At 45.0% G+C, this 18,666-nt stretch overlaps 1 protein-coding gene across 4 annotated transcripts in view; it reads left to right on the forward strand.

Moving 5' to 3' along the window:
* The first annotated feature begins 2,487 nt into the window (after window positions 1-2,487).
* WDFY4 (WDFY family member 4) overlaps window positions 2,488-18,666 on the forward strand; it is a 280,348-nt gene continuing 264,169 nt past the window's right edge. For 3 of the 4 annotated variants that reach the window (XM_047759613.1, XM_047759614.1, XM_047759615.1), the window contains exon 1: window positions 2,492-2,727. The gene's annotated coding sequence lies outside the window, so the exon portion shown is untranslated. Of the gene's footprint in view, window positions 2,728-18,666 lie in introns of all 4 variants that reach the window. The other variant, XM_047759616.1, reaches the window with a different exon arrangement.

Raw genomic sequence — 18,666 nt, forward strand, 5'->3', positions numbered from 1 at the left:
GAGCAAGGGCAGGGACCGAACCCGCAACCTCATGGTTCCTAGTCGGATTCGTTAACCACTGTGCCATGACGGGAACTCCTGGGTATATTTCTAATAGCTGCTTTACAGTCTTTGTGTGATAATTACAACATCTGGTTCATCCTGGGGTCTATATATATTGATAGTTATTTTTCTTCTTATGGGTCACATTTTTCCATTCCTTCAAGATTTCAACTAATTCTAGTTATGCACTGGACAGCCTGGATGCCACAATGAAAGGATGCTGCATTATGTTTTCTTCCTTTAAAGGATGATGAGTTTTTTTCTGCTTGACAGTTTCATTGCTGGAAAATCCTTTTGGTTCTGCCATGCTTGCTTTTATTCTTTGTTAGGACTATGCTCTTTCAAGTTTGAACTTATTCCAGTTCATGGCTCATACCCTAGGCTGTAGTTCTTATTCCTCAGATTTGACGTTTCCGGGGTGTAAGATGAAAACTAAGATGCTCAGAGAAGTCTCTCTACTCTAGATAGTATGGAACTCCAACACTCCTAACGCTGCCCAATCTCTATTATCCCCATTCAGTTCTCAGCCTTGGAGCAGGTGATCTCCGCTAGGTCTCTTGGGGTCTTACCCCATGCGTATATAGTGAACCATTGGCTAAGGACACCCACAATGAATTCCCACAAAACACACTCTTCTCGGGATACTTCCCAGAAAATTCTAGCCCCTTAAGAAATCTGGAACTCTCTGAGTTACATCTTTTTAGTTCAAAGACATTATTGCCCCTGCGTATCCACCTCCCTGTACCATGGCAGGAAAACATTCCTAAGAAGAAAAGCAGGGCAACTGTGAGGTTCATCTTGTACGTTTTTCCTTATCTCAAGGATCAGTCTTATGCTGCTTGCTATTCAAATCCTGGAAACAGTTGTCTTATATATTTGTCCTACTTTAGAGTTGTTTTCAGGGGGAGGCTACCTCCTGTCATAACTGGAAGCAGAAATATAATTGCTATTTTTAGGTATTTTTTTTTAAAAATCACAGAATCTTACATTTCCCCTCAACAAAAACACATACTTACATGAGCAGTTCATAGTTGTTCTGGCTGCTTTAGTGTCTTAGTGTGGGCAACTCTCTCAATAATAATAACTCACATTTGTGCAGCCATTTCTTTTGCATTTAAAATACTACTGCAAACATTTAATTTGTTTCTTACAACACTGCATAATCCTATTCCACAAATAAGAACCAGACTTAAAAATGTTAATTCCTTCAGAGTAGTAATGAAAATTTCAACCCAAACTTTCTGCCCAGGAGCCCAGATTCTACTAACCTATCATTTTAGTCAACAAAAGCGGGTATCTCCCTAGGGAAAAGTCTTTCACCAGATGCTGAGAAAATTAACACATTTCTCCATAATAGTACATACTATAGCACAATGGCTCTTGAATGTAGTATAACCACGGAACTTTACTGCTGTAAAAAATTTGGAGCCTACCATGGCTTGACAAGGTGATATTTGTGCTGCTGCACAACCTGGTACATGTGTCAGGGTGATTTGTGATGCTGTCCTGTGCAGAACCTTTCCAGTTTCCATTCTAGATTCTTTTCTACTCATGGACAGTGGAAGAAGAAATGAGAACTTGAGCAGGGAGGTTGGTACCTCTGACTCCTGTTGGGGAGTGGGCATGGCATGTTGACTTAAGTCTTAAGCTAGATGGGTCTCCTAATTTGGCTGCTACTTGCTAGCAAGTTTGTACTGGCAGGAGTTGAGATTTTACCACAAATGTTTTCATCTTCGAACCAACCTCAGAGCCTTTTCATTTCCTATAAAAGATGGTGTTGCCTCTCACTTGTAGTTACTTACAAATGGCTGGTTGGTTCAAGCTAAAAACAGGTGATGAGCTAGCTTTAAGCATCAGGCATTCATGCTAACTACTGCTCTTGCTCACGTGGGCTCAGGAAGGGATTGTGTTTGAATGGACCTGCTGCCAGATGCTGCACAGATGATGCTATGGCTAGATGATATGAAATGGCTCAATGTAACAAGAATCTTGCTACTGAATTCTGGAGAACTTGAATTATGTACACTTTTCTTTTATCATCATGTTAATAATATTACCCACTGTTGGCCATCTGATTTTAAAGGACTCCCTTGATCAGTGGTCTAAGTTAGGTCTGAGGATGGAGGAGGAAGGAATCCAAGTGAGAAGCTCCCTCTGGTCCTGGAAGCCTCGGGGAAGAAGTATGACGAACCCAGGTGATGTCCATGGATGGACGTTAGACACACCTCTAATGAAATTCACCTAGACACCATTATTGTCTTCGCTCTTCCAGAAGCTCAGAGAGGAGAGGTGGGGCCAAGAAAAGAAAGAGAAGTCTAGCCAAATAGCACAGGGATGAAGTCTGTGTCCACCTTTACTAACTCTCCTTCTTTGTCCTTGGCCCCGCCCAGTACCACTTGACCATCCTGCCCTAAGCAGCCTTTCTACAGTGTCGAGTTACCCACCAGAACTGAGGCAGCCCTGTTCATGTGTGGGAAGTAGGCAGAATCAGGCATCTGCCTACACTCCACTTCTGCTTTCTCCAGGAAGTGAGCAGAAACCCAGCTCAAATGATTCATAGTGAAACACCCTTAAGGACTGAAGCTTCTGGGCTGGGTCCTCTTCCCCTAAGCCTGAGGGGCTGTGTCTGGGTATGGGGGCACCCACGCCATCTGACGTCTGCATGCTCTGAAGGACACACTCCAGGTAGGTCACCTTGCTCTTGGTCATGTATGGCCAGCCTAGAGGTGGGCAGGGGAAGGGTCCTATCTTCCAGGGCAGGCTGACCAGCTGCCTCCTGGAGAGCTAGGCATGGGAACCCATGTGACCACTAGTGCCTGATCTGGGTTTGTGGATGTGGGAAAGCTGAGCAGCAGGAAGTGTGCACAGGGCAGGCAGCACAAGCACCCAGGGCCACTCCGATGTCTGGATCTGCTGGGGTATCTTGCTCTTGGGGTGTCTGTCCCTGTTAGGGTTTGTCGAGACTGGCCAGGACCGTTCCTCCTTCCTCTACTTCAGGTCAAGCCCTTTCTCACGTTAAGCTGAAGAAGGTGACCTGCCACACCCAGGAGAGGCTGGACACTGGCCTGTCTGTGCCCACAGTCCAGGGATGGAGAGGACTGGCTGTGGCACTCCCTTGCCCAGCCCTTTGTGGGCCTCTGAAGGGTGCTGAGCAGGAGGGGCCACTTTAGATTGGTCACCAAGAGAGCTGGCTCTGTGGTCACCACTGAGAGTCTGGCAAGTAGGTGCCCTTTGGGGCTGTCCTTTCCTCATCTGAATTACCACATCAAAGCTTAGAAATGCCAATATTTTCTGAATCTGCAGGACCACCTAGTTTGAGAATTAGCTCTTTTCTGGCCTGCCGAAAATTGCACCTCATAGAACACTGACCCAATCTCTTTGAGGGAGAGCTAATCTGGTAACTAAGGCTTTTATGTCGTAACTTTTCTGTGGAAGTTTTCAATTTTAAGATGATTTTCTGCATAGTCATCCATTTAATTGTTCAGCAAACATTTATTGAGAGCCACTTCCTGCCAGGTGCTGTTAAAGACGGCTGGGTCAGTGGACAGGGGTAGGTTGTTCTTGATGCCTTTGGCTCCAGTGGCTCAGAGACAGAGGGTAGAGAGTGGGGATCAAGAGACCCAGGAAGGCACATGTCTTCTGAGTGGAGACCTGAGGGAAGGGAGGGCCTGAGCCATGTGTGTTTTTGAGAAGCGTTTCTGGCAGGAGGAACTGAGAAGGTCAAAGTGCAGAGGAGGTCAGAGTGGCAGAAGCCAGGTGGTAAGGAGTGTGCCAGCTGACCTGGCCAGAGAGCGACAGAGTGGGGTCAGGTTAAGGAGAGCTCTCCTGTCCAGTGTGAGGACCTGGGCTATAGTCTCCACACTTGGGAAGCTTTGAAATGTTGAATAGATAGGGAAAAAAAATTAGAAAAAATGTACACATATAAGGAATGAAAATACCCCTGTGTATGCCCCCCCCCCTTTTTGTTTTAAAGATCATCAGGAGTTCCTGTTGTGGCTCAGTGGTTGATGGATCTGACTAGTATCCATGAGGATGCGGGTTCGATCCCTGGCCTCACTCAGTGGGTTAAGGATCCAGCGTTGCCACGAGCTGTATACAGTGTCGATCACAGGCGTGGCTCGGATGCTGTATTGCTGTGGCTGTGGTGTAGGCCAGCAGCTGTAGCTCCAATTTGATGCCTAGCCTGGGAACCTCCAAATGCCAACGGTGTGGCCCTAAAAAGACAATAAATTAAAAAAATAAAATAAAGATCATCAGCATCACTGAAGGCCTCTGTATGCTCACCTTTCTCTCTCTTCAGATAAAACTGTGGTTTTTATTGAATTTGGAGCTTATTTTTCCTTTCCTTTTCTTTTTTTTTTTTTTGTCTTTTGTCTTTTTGAGGGCCGCACCTGTGGCATAAGGAGGTTCCCAGGCTAGGGGTCTAATCCAGGCTGTAGCTGCAAGCCTGCGCCAGAGCCACAGCAACATGGGATCTGAGTTGCATCTGTGACCTAAACCACAGCTCATGCAACATCGGATCCTTAACCCACTGAGTGAGGTCAGAGATAAAACCTGCAACCTCATGGTTCCTAGTCAGATTTGTTTCCACTGTGCCATGATGGGAACTCCTCCTTTGCTTTTCTTTATAGTTCAACTATGTATATTTCAGTTGCTAAAGACGTGTTATTTGGTTTTAAACTTTGTAAATCAGAATTGAATGTACTTTAAGACTTGCTTAATTTGCTCAAAATTATGTTTCTGAAATTTCTTCACATTGTTGCATGCCCCTCTAATTCATTTGTGTTTATTGCTGTATAGAATTCTGTTAAACGTGACTATACCTCAGGATAATCCCCCAACATACTGCTGATGGGCATTTGGGATATTTCTAGGATTGTTTGTTTTTTTCTTTTAGAAGCTGTCAGGTGCTGTTAGCCCTTGTAAATGCTGCTGGAACTCTCCTTATACATATATCCTGGGGCGTGTGTGCAACAGCTCCCTAGTTTACATGCCCTAGAAGGAGAAAGGGTGGGCTGTAGGGTGTACAAATCTTTAGCCTTACTGAATGGTATCAAAACTTTTTCCAAACCAGAAAACTTCACCACTTGTCAGCAATATATAAAAGTTTCCATTGATCTGAGTCTTCGCCAACATTTATCTTGTTGGATTTTTAATTTTTACCAATTCAGTGCAAATGTAAAGCCATCTATATTTTGAATTTGCATTTCTTGAATTACTAAGGTTGGGCATCTTTTTATATGCTTATTGTACATTCTAAATTCTCTTTCTTGTTCCATTTTTTTCTCTATGGGGTCACCGTTAGGGAGGCCTGTGCCGAGGAGGCAATCAGGAACTGTGTTCAAAAGGTGGCAGGATTGGGATCCGTGGAGCCTAGGGAGGAAGATTCCAGGCAGAGGAGACACCTGAGTAAAGGCAAAGGGTCAGCATATGAGTGAACAGACCCCATTGGGGAGGCAGTGGGAAATCAGGCAAGGAATGGGGTTGGACCGTATGTGAAGGGTCCAAAGCTTGAGAATATTCTTAGAGAACATGGGGAGCCACTGAAGGCGTCTGAGCAGGGCAGTGACCGTGTGGCTGTGCTCCCAAGTCTGACACTGTGGGTGGGGACACTGGAGGCAGGGAGGACTTGGGGAGAGTGGAGGGAGGGAGGCCTGCCATGGCAAGGCTGGGGGCCAGAGGAGGAAGCAGTGGGCCCACCCCGGGCTTTCAGGAGAAGCCCCACAGAGGGCAGGCACCCAGAGAACCTAGCTTTCCGAGCTTCCTTGGCTCCTTTCAACTCTCCTTGGTGTATTCTCCCATTTCCTTGGAGAATTAGGTCTGGGTAAGAAAATATTCCTGACCATAAGGAAGTTCACCAGCCTGCAGGAGACTCATTCTCACATATCTAGGTCTCAGAGGTGAAATTTGAAGGCTCCAAACATGAGACCAATTTGCAAAGCAGATCATCATTGGTGGACAGACCCTTAAGGAGCATCTATTCTAGATGCCTGGTGCTACAGGTGGGGAACTGAGCCACAGAGGGCAAAGAGGCTCAGTCAGGGGCTGATACCCTTGCCTCCCAGCTTCCAGCACTAGGTTTCCTTGCTCTGCACTCTGATGAAGGGCAAAAGTGAATCTGAAAGTGTCTTTTTCTCATTAACATAAAAGCAGAGATTTCTGGCTCCAGATCTGTCTACCGTCAGAGAAGACAGGGAGCCCAAGAAAACTGACAAGTGTCTATGGTGTAGGTGGTTTGTGCTCTCACTTTGTTGTGATTTTTTTTTTTTTATGATCCATGAGAATTAAAAATTAATTCTTTAGTAAATTAATTCTATGAGAATTGAGATGGTTAATTCCTTGCAAGCCAGGAGTGCATACTTCCAAGTGTGTTTGAAAATTTAACTAGCTATTTTTGTATTTATTTGCTGACCAAATTATACTAGAGATTTAATGGGAGAAAGAGGACAATTGTGTGAGCTAACCAGTCCTGGAACTCTTTCATCTCTCCCAACTTAACTTAGTGGCCTGAAACGTATAAAGGATGCTATGAAGTACCCAGAGGTTTTACTCCTTCCCGGAGTTTGGAGGGTGAGGAATGGAGCTGCGGTGGTGGGGGCAGGGGGGCTGCTGCTCAGCATCTGGGGAGGGCTTCAAGACCCAGCCTCTGCCTGTGCTCTTCACCCTCCTCCCAGCATGAACAGGGGCACTAAACCACCAGTGGTTCAGCCCCACCTCTCTCAGTCCCTTTGCTGTCCTGCCCTCAAGAGCTGTTCTCTCAGGCCTGCCCACAGTCCTGCTTCTCCCCTCAGGCTCCCTCTCTAAAGCCCTCGCTGCTGTGAAGTCTCTAGTACCCTCTCCCACCCTCATCCCGCCCCACCTCATCCCCTATAACCACTTCTTTCCCTCTCCCCCTCAGTGCTGGATTCCTGCTCCAAAGCGAGCATTCTGGGCACTGTGTTGTAGCATCCTTCTTCCTGCCTCCCTTCTCTTATAGGCTGTGATGCTGGGGGCTGGGGCTGGGCTGGGCCCTCCGGGCAGGCCCAGCATCTAGCAAAGGGGCTCTGTGCGCCATCCATGATGCTCCCTGCTGAGAGCCCCGTAGGGCCTCCTAGGACACCGTATGGGGGGAGGGCCATGGTCATTACCGGCATTCGTGATCCTTTCTCTACAAGCACCCCCTACCCCATCCCTGCCCCCTGTGCTCCAGCCTCTTCAAATCCCACCCTCATCTCTGAACACACATGCAGCCTGGAGTGTTTTTCTGCTTCACTTTGGGGGCACATCCTCACCCCTCAGTGCCCTTCCCAGGTGCAGTCTTTTGGGGGAAGTCCCTTCTAGACCACCACTCCCCACCAGAGGTGGGGCTATAAGCCTCCTCTGTGCTCCACATCCAGGCATCTCCCTGCCCAGCACCCACCCCACTCTGTCTGCCTCTTCACTGGTCCCCTGCCCCCTGCTTGTGAGCTTTCAAGTCCAGGGTGTGGGCCAAGGACGAGTCTGCTCCTTACATGTTTAATAATCAAATGACACACCACAGAGCAAAAGCTGAGCAGAGCCGCAGCGCTGGTGGCTAGCCTGCAAGGTGAGTGATTAACGCTTCATGTGCTGCTGAAGTCTAGGAGTGACTGGCCAGCTGGTGCCCTCCTTGGGCTGGGGCTAAACTCTGGACCTTGTGGCTCCCAGAGCGCAGCTCTTCCCTGGGGGATGGTGACACCACAGGGTCCGGTCCTAGGCCTGCTTGCTGTCCATGTGAGGGTGCCAGATGGCAAGCTGGGTGCTGAATCTCCTACGGTCAGTGACAACTCTGCAAGTCCAGCCAGGGAACCCCTGCAGATTTGCTGGCAGTACGATTTTCCAGCTAGTACCCAAGGTGCCCCCAAGGTCTATTTTTACCTCTGTTGACCACTGTGTGGAGCCAACCTGGAGTGGTGAAAGGGGGTGGGAGGATTTGGAATCAGAAAATCTGCATTTGACCTTAATTCTAACACTCATTAGCAGTCTGATTTCAGATAAGTTACCTATTTTCTTTGAATCTCAATTTCTCTGAGTCTTACTTTTCCCACCTGTACAATGGATATAATAACACCTACTTTACAAGTTTTCTAAGACCATAGAGAACACGGAGGGCCCTGTTAGTAGATGCTCACTCAGTTATGGCCATTCTGACATAAGCAGCATTTCCTTACGTTCCAGTGGAAGACAAGCCACGAATTAACTCCCCCACTGGGGAGGTTCCCGATTATGGGGGCTGACTTGTTACCTGTGTTGTCACTGGCCCGCGTCTTTGTGCTGACAGTGATAGCTCAGTAGCAGCTAGGCTTTGAGGGTCTGTGTCTTTGTGCTGACGGCGACAGCTCAGTAGCAGCTAGGCTTTGAGGGTCTGGCCAGGGGAACTGCTCCCTGGCCATTTTTGGAAATGTGGAAGTAGGTACACATACCGAGATACAAAACTGGGCCCCTTCCTCAAGACTCTGTGAGTTACTCTATTTTGTTGCTGTTGCCAAAACCGCAGAGGTGTGTGCTGGCCAGGAGTGCACGGACTGGAATTAGAAAAAGGAAGTGATGAGAGCCATGGGGGGTGTTGCCCAACCTGCCCCGTTCCTGCCAATCAAGTCCCCATCTTAGTCTTCAGGGAAATGCCTGCATTTCTGGAAATAACCTGAGCTGCCTCCTTCTCCTCTTGAGTCATCTGAGACAGGATGTAGGACCCTAGGCTCTGCTGTTCTCTGCCTGCAGGCACTCTTAGCCTGTGGCTAATATAGGAGCTAGGCACACTTGCTAACGGAAGGGGACTTAGAGCTGCACCAAGGTGATGGCTGGTCCTTGCCCTGGAGCTTGGGGTGGAGGCTCTCAGGGAGCCTCTGGCTCTGCCCACCCCTCTGCCCTCCAGCCACTGTCTGCCAGGCTGCCCTTTTCCTGCCTGCCCCTCCTGTGACATCCCTTTGAAAGTGCTCTTGATTTTGTCCCCACTCCTGGGGACAGCATTCCTGCTCCTGGTTATTATTCTACCTTTGCAGTGGCCAAGTCCTCATCTTGGGTCCCGCCTCCACAAACGCCTGGGCCTGCACCTCTTGAGACCTTGATTTGGTCCACTCAGTGTCCTGATGTCCAGTCAAACTGGCATCTTTTTGTGAGAAAACCCAAGATGGGACAGACTCAGGAGAGAGGTCAGCAGGGAGTTGATGCAGAAGAGAAGCAGGGGCCCCAGAGCACATCCACAGAGGGCCTCGGGGGCTGATGGTCCCTCCAGAGCCTCAGGGGGCAGTGGGCTCAGTAGGGGTGGGGTGGGATTAGACACGTTGTGGCTGAAGGTGCACACTCACATGTTGTGCAATCATCACCATAATCTGGCTCCAGAACACTTCTTACCTCCCCAGACTGAAACTCTATACCCGTTAAACATTAACTCCCATTCTCCCCTCCCTATGGCCCCTGGAAACCATCATTCTATATTATTTGGCTGAATTTGATGACTCTAGGTCGTCATCTAGGGACTCACAGTGTTTGTCTTTCTGTGACTCACTTATTTCACCCAACACAATGTCCTCAAGGTTAATCCATATTATAACATGTGTCAGAATTCCCTTTCTCATAAAGCTGAATAACATTCCATTGTATGGCTAGACCACATTTTGTTTTTTTTCACTCATCCATCGATGGACATTTGGATCCTTTTCACCTTTTTTATTTTCCCACTTGTAAATAATCATGCTATAAACATGGGTATACAAGTATATGTTGGTTTTTTTTTTTCTCTCTTCTTTTTAGGGCTGCGCTCACAGCATATAGAAGTTCCCAGGCTTAGGGGTCGAATCAGGGCTACATCTGTCAGCCTACACCACAGTCACAGCAACAGGGGTTTTAAGCCATGTCTGTGACCTACGCCACAGCTCATGGAAACGCCAGACCCCCAACTCACTGAGCGAGGGCAGGGATCGAACCCACATCCTCATGGAAACCAGTTGAATTCATTTCTGCTGTGCCACAATAGGAATTCCTTATGTTGGTTCTTTTGTGGAGGGTGTACTTTTAATTTTATAGACCTGTCTTGTCCATTAGTTCAGCCAATTTGACAAAATGACCGTTTAAAACACAGGTTTGAACTGTACTGGTCTGCTTCTATATGGATTTTTTTTTAAATTGTAAATATGATAGCACTGTAACATCATGGTTGGTTGAACCCACAGATGCTGAGCATGGATTTGGAGAGTTAACTGTAAGTTACAAGGGAATTTTCCCTGTGTTATTCAAGGGTCAACCGTACAGTATTTTTTAATTGGATAGGAAAATAATGGGAACTTGGGGGGAAGCTCCGCCCCTTAACCAACAGGGACACTGAGGCCTGGGAGGGGCCCCGAGCAAGCCCCTTACCTGTGTAGCTTATGATCTTAGGGGTTTGATCCTGTCCCCAGCTGGAGACGTTCTGAGGAAGGAGGGGATGAGGTTAAGGAGGAAAGCGTGGGCTTAGGAGTCAGACACATAGAACTTGCAATGTGGCCTCCGGGGAAATGACTGACATCCTCTGAGCCTCGCTTTCGGCACCTATAAAAAACTGCCACTGTTTGTTTGCTTCCCCATGGGGTATTGTGAGAAGATAAAGGGAGATGATACAGAGATGAGGATGCAGAGCCAGGATAAAGTAAGCTTTCAGTGGGTGGAGCTGTCACTATAACTGAACAGGTAGGTGTAGCCCTGTCGTACTGGACAGACACAGGTGAAGGGACTAAACCCTTAGCTTCCAGCTTCTCTATTTTTTTTTTTTTTGTGTGTGTGTCTTTGTTGTTGTTGTTGTTGCTATTTCTTGGGCCGCTCCCACGGCATATGGAGGTTCCCAGGCTAGGGGTTGAATCGGAGCTGTAGCCACCGGCCTACGCCAGAGCCACAGCAACGTGGGATCCCAGCCGCGTGTGCAACCTACACCACAGCTCACGGCAACGCCGGATCGTTAACCCACTGAGCAAGGGCAGGGACCGAACCCGCAACCTCATGGTTCCTAGTCGGATTCGTTAACCACTGTGCCACGACGGGAACTCCTCCAGCTTCTCTATTAGTACTCTTTCCATCTCAGAGCATTTTTATTTTTTCATTTTGGGTTCTTTTATGTGTGATTTACCTATAGAATATCTTACCCTTTTGTGTGTGCCTTTTGGACACACATACATAGCTGTGTCACCAACACGATGGTTAAGACATAGAGCATTTCTATTACCTAATGTTCCCTTCTGCTTCTTGGAGCCACCCTCCTACCGGAAACCCCTGGCAACCATGAATCTATCTATAGTCCCTATAATTTTGTCCTTTTTCAGAATGTCATATAAATGGGATAAGGCAATGTGTAGCCCTTTAAGACTGGTTCCTGTCACTCATCCATCCGGGTTGCTGTGGGTCAGAGAAGCATCCTGGTGTACAGAGATGCCTACTTATCCATTCATCCACCCCTTGACAAAAATTTGGGTTGTTTCCAGGTTTTGCCATCCATGAATAGACCTACTATAAACATTTATGTTTAGGTTTTTAAATGAACATCAAGTTTTCATATCTCTAGGGTAAATACCCAGGAGGTAATGGTTGGGTCTATGCTTAACTTCTTCAGAAATTGCCAGACTGTCCTCCAAAGGGACTGCACCATTTGCATTCACACCAACAAGAGTGAGCGTTCTGGTTGCTGAGCCGCCTTGCCAGCACTTGTTTGTTTTTAAAGGCATTCTAATGGGTGTGCCCTGGTATCTTGATGTGGTTTTAATCTATATTTCCCTGCTGATAATGTTCTTATCTGCCTCAGTGCTTCTTTTTTTTTTATGGTTTAATTTTTAAATTTTTTTGATTTTTTATTCATCACCTTTTTTTTTAAATTTTATTTTCCCACTGTACAGCAAGGGGATCAAGTTATCCTTACATGTATACATTTTTTCCCCCACCCTTTGTTCTGTTGTAGCATGAGTATCTAGACATAGTTCACAATGCTACTCAGCAGGATCTCCTTGTAAATCTATTCTAAGTTGTGTCTGATAACCCCAAGCTCCCGATCCCTCCCACTCCCTCCCCCTCCCATCAGGCAGCCACAGTCCATTTTCCAAGTCCATGATTTTCTTTTCTATGGAGATGTTCATTTGTGCTGGATATTAGATTCCAGTTATAAGTGATATCATATGGTATTTGTCTTTGTCTTTCTGGCTCATTTCACTCAGTATGAGATTCTCTGGTTCCATCCATGTTGCTGCAAATGGCATTATGTCATTCTTTTTTATGGCTGAGTAGTATTCCATTGTGTATGTATACCACTTCTTCCGAATCCAATCATCTGTCGATGGACATTTGGGTTGTTTCCATGTCCTGGCTATTGTGAATAGTGCTGCAATGAACATGCGGGTGCACGTGCCTCTTTTAAGTACAGTTTTGTCCGGATATATGCCCAAGAGTGGGATTGTGGGGTCATATGGAAGTTCTATGTATAGGTTTCTAAGGTATCTCCAAACTGTTTTCCATAGTGGCTGTACCAGCTTACATTCCCACCAACAGTGCAGGAGGGTTCCCTTTTCTCCACAACCCCTCCAGCACTTGTTATCTGTGGACTTATTAATGAGGGCCATTCTGACTGGTGTGAGGTGGTATCTCATGGTAGTTTTGATTTGCATTTCTCTTATAATCAACGATGTTGAGCATTTTTTCATGTGTTTGTTGGCCATCTGTATATCTTCCTTGGAGAACAGTCTATTCAGGCCTTTTGCCCATTTGTCCATTGGTCGATTGGCTTTTTTGCTGTTGGGTTATATAAGTTGCTTATTTATTCTAGAGATTAAGCCCTTGTCGGTTGCATCATTTGAAACTATTTTCTCCCATTCTGTAAGTTGTCTTTTTGTTTTCTTTTTGGTTTCCTCTGCTGTGCAAAAGCTTTTCAGTTTGATGAGGTCCCATGGGTTTATTTTTGCTCTAATTTCGATTGCTTTGGGAGACTGACCTGAGAAGATATTCATGAGGTTGATGTCAGAGAGTGTTTTGCCTATGTTTTCTTCTAGGAGTTTGATGGTGTCCTGTTGTATATTTAAGTCTTTCAGCCATTTTGAGTTTATTTTTGTGCATGGTGTGAGGGTGTGTTCTAGTTTCATTGCTTTGCATGCAGCTGTCCAGGTTTCCCAGCAATGCTTGCTGAATAGACTTTCTTTTTCCCATTTTATGTTCTTGCCTCCCTTGTCAAAGATTAATTGACCATAGGTGTCCGGGTTTATTTCCGGGTTCTCTATTCTGTTCCATTGGTCTGTCTGTCTGTTTTGATACCAGTATCACACTGTTTTGATGACAGTGGCTTTGTAATATTTCTTGAACCAAGCCCCCTGCTTGGTTTTTGTTTCTCAGGATTGCTTTGGCGATTCTGGGTCTTTTGTGGTTCCATATAAATGTTTGGATTGTTTGTTCTAGTTCTGTGAAAAATGTCCTGGGTCATTTGATAGGGATTGCACTGAATGTGTAGATTGCTTTGGGTAGTATGGCCATTTTTACAATATTGATTTTTCCAATCCATGAACATGGAATATCTTTCCATTTCTTTACATCTTCTTTGATTTCTTTGATTAAAATTTTATAGTTCTCAGCATATAAGTCTTTTACCTCTTTGGTCAGGTGTATTCTGAGGTATTTGATTTTTTGAGATGCAATTTTAAAAGGTATCATATTTTTGTATTCCTTTTCTAATATTTCATTGCTGGTATACAGAAATGCAACTGACTTCTGAATGTTAATCTTATATCCTGCTACTTTGCTGAATTTATGAATCAGTTCAAGTAGTTTTGGGGTTGAGTCCTTAGGGTTTTCTTTTTTTTTTTTAATTATTTATTTATTTTTCTTTTTTTCTCTCTTTTTTTCTTTTTTCTTTTTTTTTTCTTCTCTTTTTTTTTTTCCCACTGTACAGCAAGGAGGGTTTTCTATGTATAGTATCATGTCATCTGCATACAGTGACCGTTTTATCTCTTCTCTTCCTATATGGATGCCTTTTATTTCTTTTGTTTGCCTAATTGCTGTGGCTAGGACTTCCAAAACTATGTTGAAGAGCAGTGGTGAGAGTGGGCATCCCTGTCTTGTCCCAGATTTGAGGGAGAAGGCTTTCAGTTTTTCTCCATTGACTATTATATTTGCTGTGGGTTTGTCATAAATGGCTTTGATTATGTTCAGGAATGTTCCCTCTATACCCACTTTGGCGAGGGTCTTGATCATGCATGGATGTTGGACTTTGTCAAATGCTTTTACTGCGTCTATTGAGATGATCATATGATTTTTGGCTTTTCTTTTGTTAATGTGGTGTATGACGTTGATTGATTTGTGTATGCTGAACCATCCTTGTGAACCTGGGATGAACCCTACCTGGTCATTGGGGAGTGCTTCTGATTAACTACAGCAGGCTGTGCAGTGAACCCAGCCTCCATATTATTACAACTTCTGTCCATTCCTTACTCCCCTGGGCCCCCTTTCATCTGCTTTTAACTTGTAAGGTCTCTTGTTAACATGAAATGGGGACATGTTTTTGGAATAAGACTGCACATGTTTTTGGAATAAGACTGACTTTGTCATTTTTTAGAGAGAGCTCCAGGTTGAGGCCAGGCTCTTGCTGACACAGGAGCAAGGGCACTGGATCTGCTGACATACGATGAGGAAGTGATTTTTGAATAGAGAGGAAAACAGGTTATTTACAGCCCCATATAGGAAATAGCTTTCCTGTTCTGCACCATCTGGTTTAGAGGCTCCCCCAGCTCCAGGATCTGGGGGCCATTGCCTGTGATGTAGATGGCAAACAGGTATGCCTCTGCACCTGGTGTGTACAGTCTAGAAAGGGTAATAGTCATATACGCTGACAAGAAAGTTGAGGGGAGGGGGACTTTAATCTTGAATTTTATCATATCAACTTTTTTTTCCTTATAATTGATTTACAATGGGTCACTTTGCTGTAGAGCAGAAATCGGTACAACACTATAAATCAACTATAAGAAAAAAATGTATATACGTGTGTGTGTGTTCTTTTTTTCTCACATTATCTTCCATCATGGTACATCCCAAGTGATTGGATATAGTTCCCTGTGCTGTACAATAGGACCTCATTGCTTATCCATCCATTCCACTCCTTCCTCATCCATCCCACTCCCTCCCCCCATCCTCTGGGCAAGCACAGGTCTGTTCTCCAGGTCTCTGAGTTATCATAGGTCACCAGGTCTGAGCTTCCTTGCAGAAAGCACCGAGTCCCCGGTTTCCTCTTCCTTGCCCTATTGGAGGGTGGCTCCATACACTTTCTTGCTCTGTGTCCTCCAGAATAGCTCCCTGGCATCTTAGCTCCAAGGGCTGCTAAACCACATCTCCTATCCTAAGATTTTACCCTTTGGCAAATCACCTCCCAAGAAATAAGGGGTGAAGCAGTCAATCGAGTGTGGATTTAGCAGCCTGAACAAACATGAGTAACCCAGCTGATTCTTTAGACTCCAGATGTCACTCTTTAGGGCAGCAGCTGTAAGAAGGAGGCCCTGGGTGCTCTGCTTCTGAGACTTTACAAAGCAGAGCTCCAACGAGGCTAGAGGGATCTATGCAGGGGGTGCTGGGAGTGAGGATGGGCAGAGATGCCCAACCCCAGGGGCCTACATGTCTCTGAGGTCCTAGGGAATCCCCACCTCGGGTCACTGCACATTTATCATCTGACTCCCTGAAAGCAATGCGCCTCTCACCATGGACAACCTGCAGGCTCTCCACCCACTCAGGTGTCTCTCCAGCCCTTCTGTGCTGACTCACTGCCCTGCAGCTCTTCCGTGGTCAGTACATAAAGGCCAAAGGGTGGCCATTTCAATGAGGAGAAACCCAGACTCAGAGAGGAGAAGTAACTCAGTTAAGGCACCACAGAAGCCAAGCTGGGACTGTACCCAGCCCTGGACTCCCATCCTGGCAGTGAGGGGTATCTTCTTGCTGTTTTTCACACAGCTCTGAGAAGCTATTCTCCACCTCCTTCCTTTTATGGATAAAACTGAAGCGGGCCTTCAGAAGGACAGGAGGGGGGACAGCCACAGCTTGCCATCTGAGTCAGATGACTTCTCCATGGGATTCACGGATCCCCATTTGTTAGAAATTCTTGTTTTTTCAGAAATCTTTGTCTTTTCAAGGGAACATGATTCAGGTGTTTCACTTCGGTAAACATGGCTTCTTAAGGTCAGAGGAGAAGAGAGGGGCTCTGATATTTCCCCAGGGGGGTCCAGCTGTGTTCCCCAGGAAAACATTTTTATATCTTGACCTGACTGATGCTAACCGTGTCTTTGCACCTGCTTGTCCTGGAAACATGGTGTGTTAGCTGCTATCATGAATGAATGAATTAAACAAATTGGATAATAGCGCCTGCAGGTACGGCCCCCAGATGACCTTTATGTGATAGAGACAATGCTTAGCTTGGCTCTGGCCACCATCCTGTGTGTTGGGATGTCCATGCTGGACTTGAGATGGCTCTGTTTATGATGGGGATGGTGGTCTAATTGAGATATAATGATTTTCATATTTTGTGGGGAATCGAAGAAGAAAAACAACTTGCTTAGGAGAGATGTCTGGGATATATATATAGTGAGAGAGAGAGAGAGATTTGTGTGCCATCAGCATACCATGCCATTCATTCATTTATTCATGTATATGGTGACATTGTATTGAACATCTACTTTGTGCCAACTCCTGATAAAGGTAGAGTGGTCTTCCTTTACAGAGCTAACATTTAGTGGGTATGTGGCTCTCAAGGATAATTAAAGCCAAGGGAGTAGCTCGGATCTCCTACAGGGAACTTGTGAAATGAGAACATATGGCATCTATCTGGTACCAGAAAACCACCACAGGGAGCCTGGAAGGGCACTGAGCAGCAGGCAGACAGAAACACAGCCAACAAAATACATAGTGAGATACAACAGAGATGCCATTGCTTTTTTTTTTTTAATTAATTTTTTTTTTCTGGAGTTCCTGTCATGGCACAGTGGAAACGAATCTGACTAGGAACCATGAGGCTGTGGGTTTGATCTCTGGCCTCACTCAGTGGGTTAAGGATCTGGTGTTGCTGCGAGCTGTGGTGTAGGTTGCACATGCAGCTTGGATCTGGTGTGCTGTGGCTGTGGTGTAGACTGGCAGTGTAGCTCTGATTGGACTCCTAGCCTGGGAACTTCTACTGCTCTGGGTATGGCCCTAAAAACCAGAAAAAATTTTTTTCTTATATAAGTTAAAGGTGTACAATATAGTGATTCACAATTTTTGAAAGTTACAGTCCATTTATAGTTATTATAAAATATTGGCTATATTCTCCATGTTGTACAATATATCCTTGTAGCTTATTTTACACCCAATAGTTTTTACCTCTTAATCCCCTACCCACATGTTTGTCCTTTCCCCCCCAATGGTAACCACTAGTTTGTTCTCTATATCTGTGTCTTCTTTTTTTGTTATAGTCACTATTTTATTGAATTTTTTAGATTCCACATGTAAATGATATCATACAGGATTTGTCTTTGTATGACTTATTTCACTTAGCACAATGCCTCCAAGTCCATCCATGTTGCTGCAAATGGCAAAATTTCTTCTTTTGTTTATGGCTGAGTGGTATATTTCATTGTGTATATATGCACCACATCTTCTTTATCCATTCATGTTCTGATGGACACTTAGGTTGCTTCTATATTTTTGCTATTATAAATGATGCTGCTATGAATATTGGGGTGCATGTATCTTTTCAAATCAGTATTTTCATTTTTTTCAGATATTACCCAGTAGTGGAATTGCTAGGTCATATGGTAGTTCTATTTTTAGTTTTTTGAGAAACCCCCATACTGTTTTCTATAGTGGCTGAACAGATTTATATTCCCACTGATGGTGTATGGGGGTTTACTTTCCTTCACACCTTCACTGACATTTGGTATTTGCGTTCTTTTTGATGATAGCCATTCTGACAAGGGTGAGTTGATATCTTGTGGACTTGATTTGCATCTACATGATGATTAGTGATGTTGAACATCTTCTCATATGCCTGTTAGATGCCATTGCTTTTTACCCAACAAATCACCAAGGATTAAAAAACAGTAACTAAGGAAGCATGAATTCTGGTACACTCTGGGTAGGAAGACTGTACACTGATGTAATGTTTTGGGAGAAGCTGTTTGGAAATAGGTGTCAAGAGCCTAAAATTTTTACCTATCTTTAGGTCCAGCTATTTCCTTTTAGTAATTTATTATAATCTGTTATTTAATCATGAATATAATTACAGAACGGCTTAGACATGAGGCCTATCATCATAGTACCATCTATAATAGTGAATAATTAGAAACGATTTACTGTCCTAAATATAGTTAAATAAAGAATCAACATGGCTCTACTATTAAAAATGAAGATGTAGATGATCTTTAATGACATGGAAAATAGTCATTTTCTTGTGACACAGAAGAAAGCTATGAACTAATTTCTAAGAAAAATGGATTGAGAGAAGATATGAGTGATTTTTAAAGGCAACAAGGGGAATTCCCATAGTGGCTCAGCAGAAACGACTCTGACTAGTATCTACGAGGATGCAGGTTCGAACCCTGGCCTTTCTTAGTAGGTTAAGGATCTGGCATTGCCATGAGCTGTGGCGTAGGTCGCAGATGCACCTCAGATCCT

Source organism: Phacochoerus africanus, chromosome 15 (assembly GCF_016906955.1).
Source record: "Phacochoerus africanus isolate WHEZ1 chromosome 15, ROS_Pafr_v1, whole genome shotgun sequence".
NCBI classification, from domain to species: domain Eukaryota; kingdom Metazoa; phylum Chordata; class Mammalia; order Artiodactyla; family Suidae; genus Phacochoerus; species Phacochoerus africanus.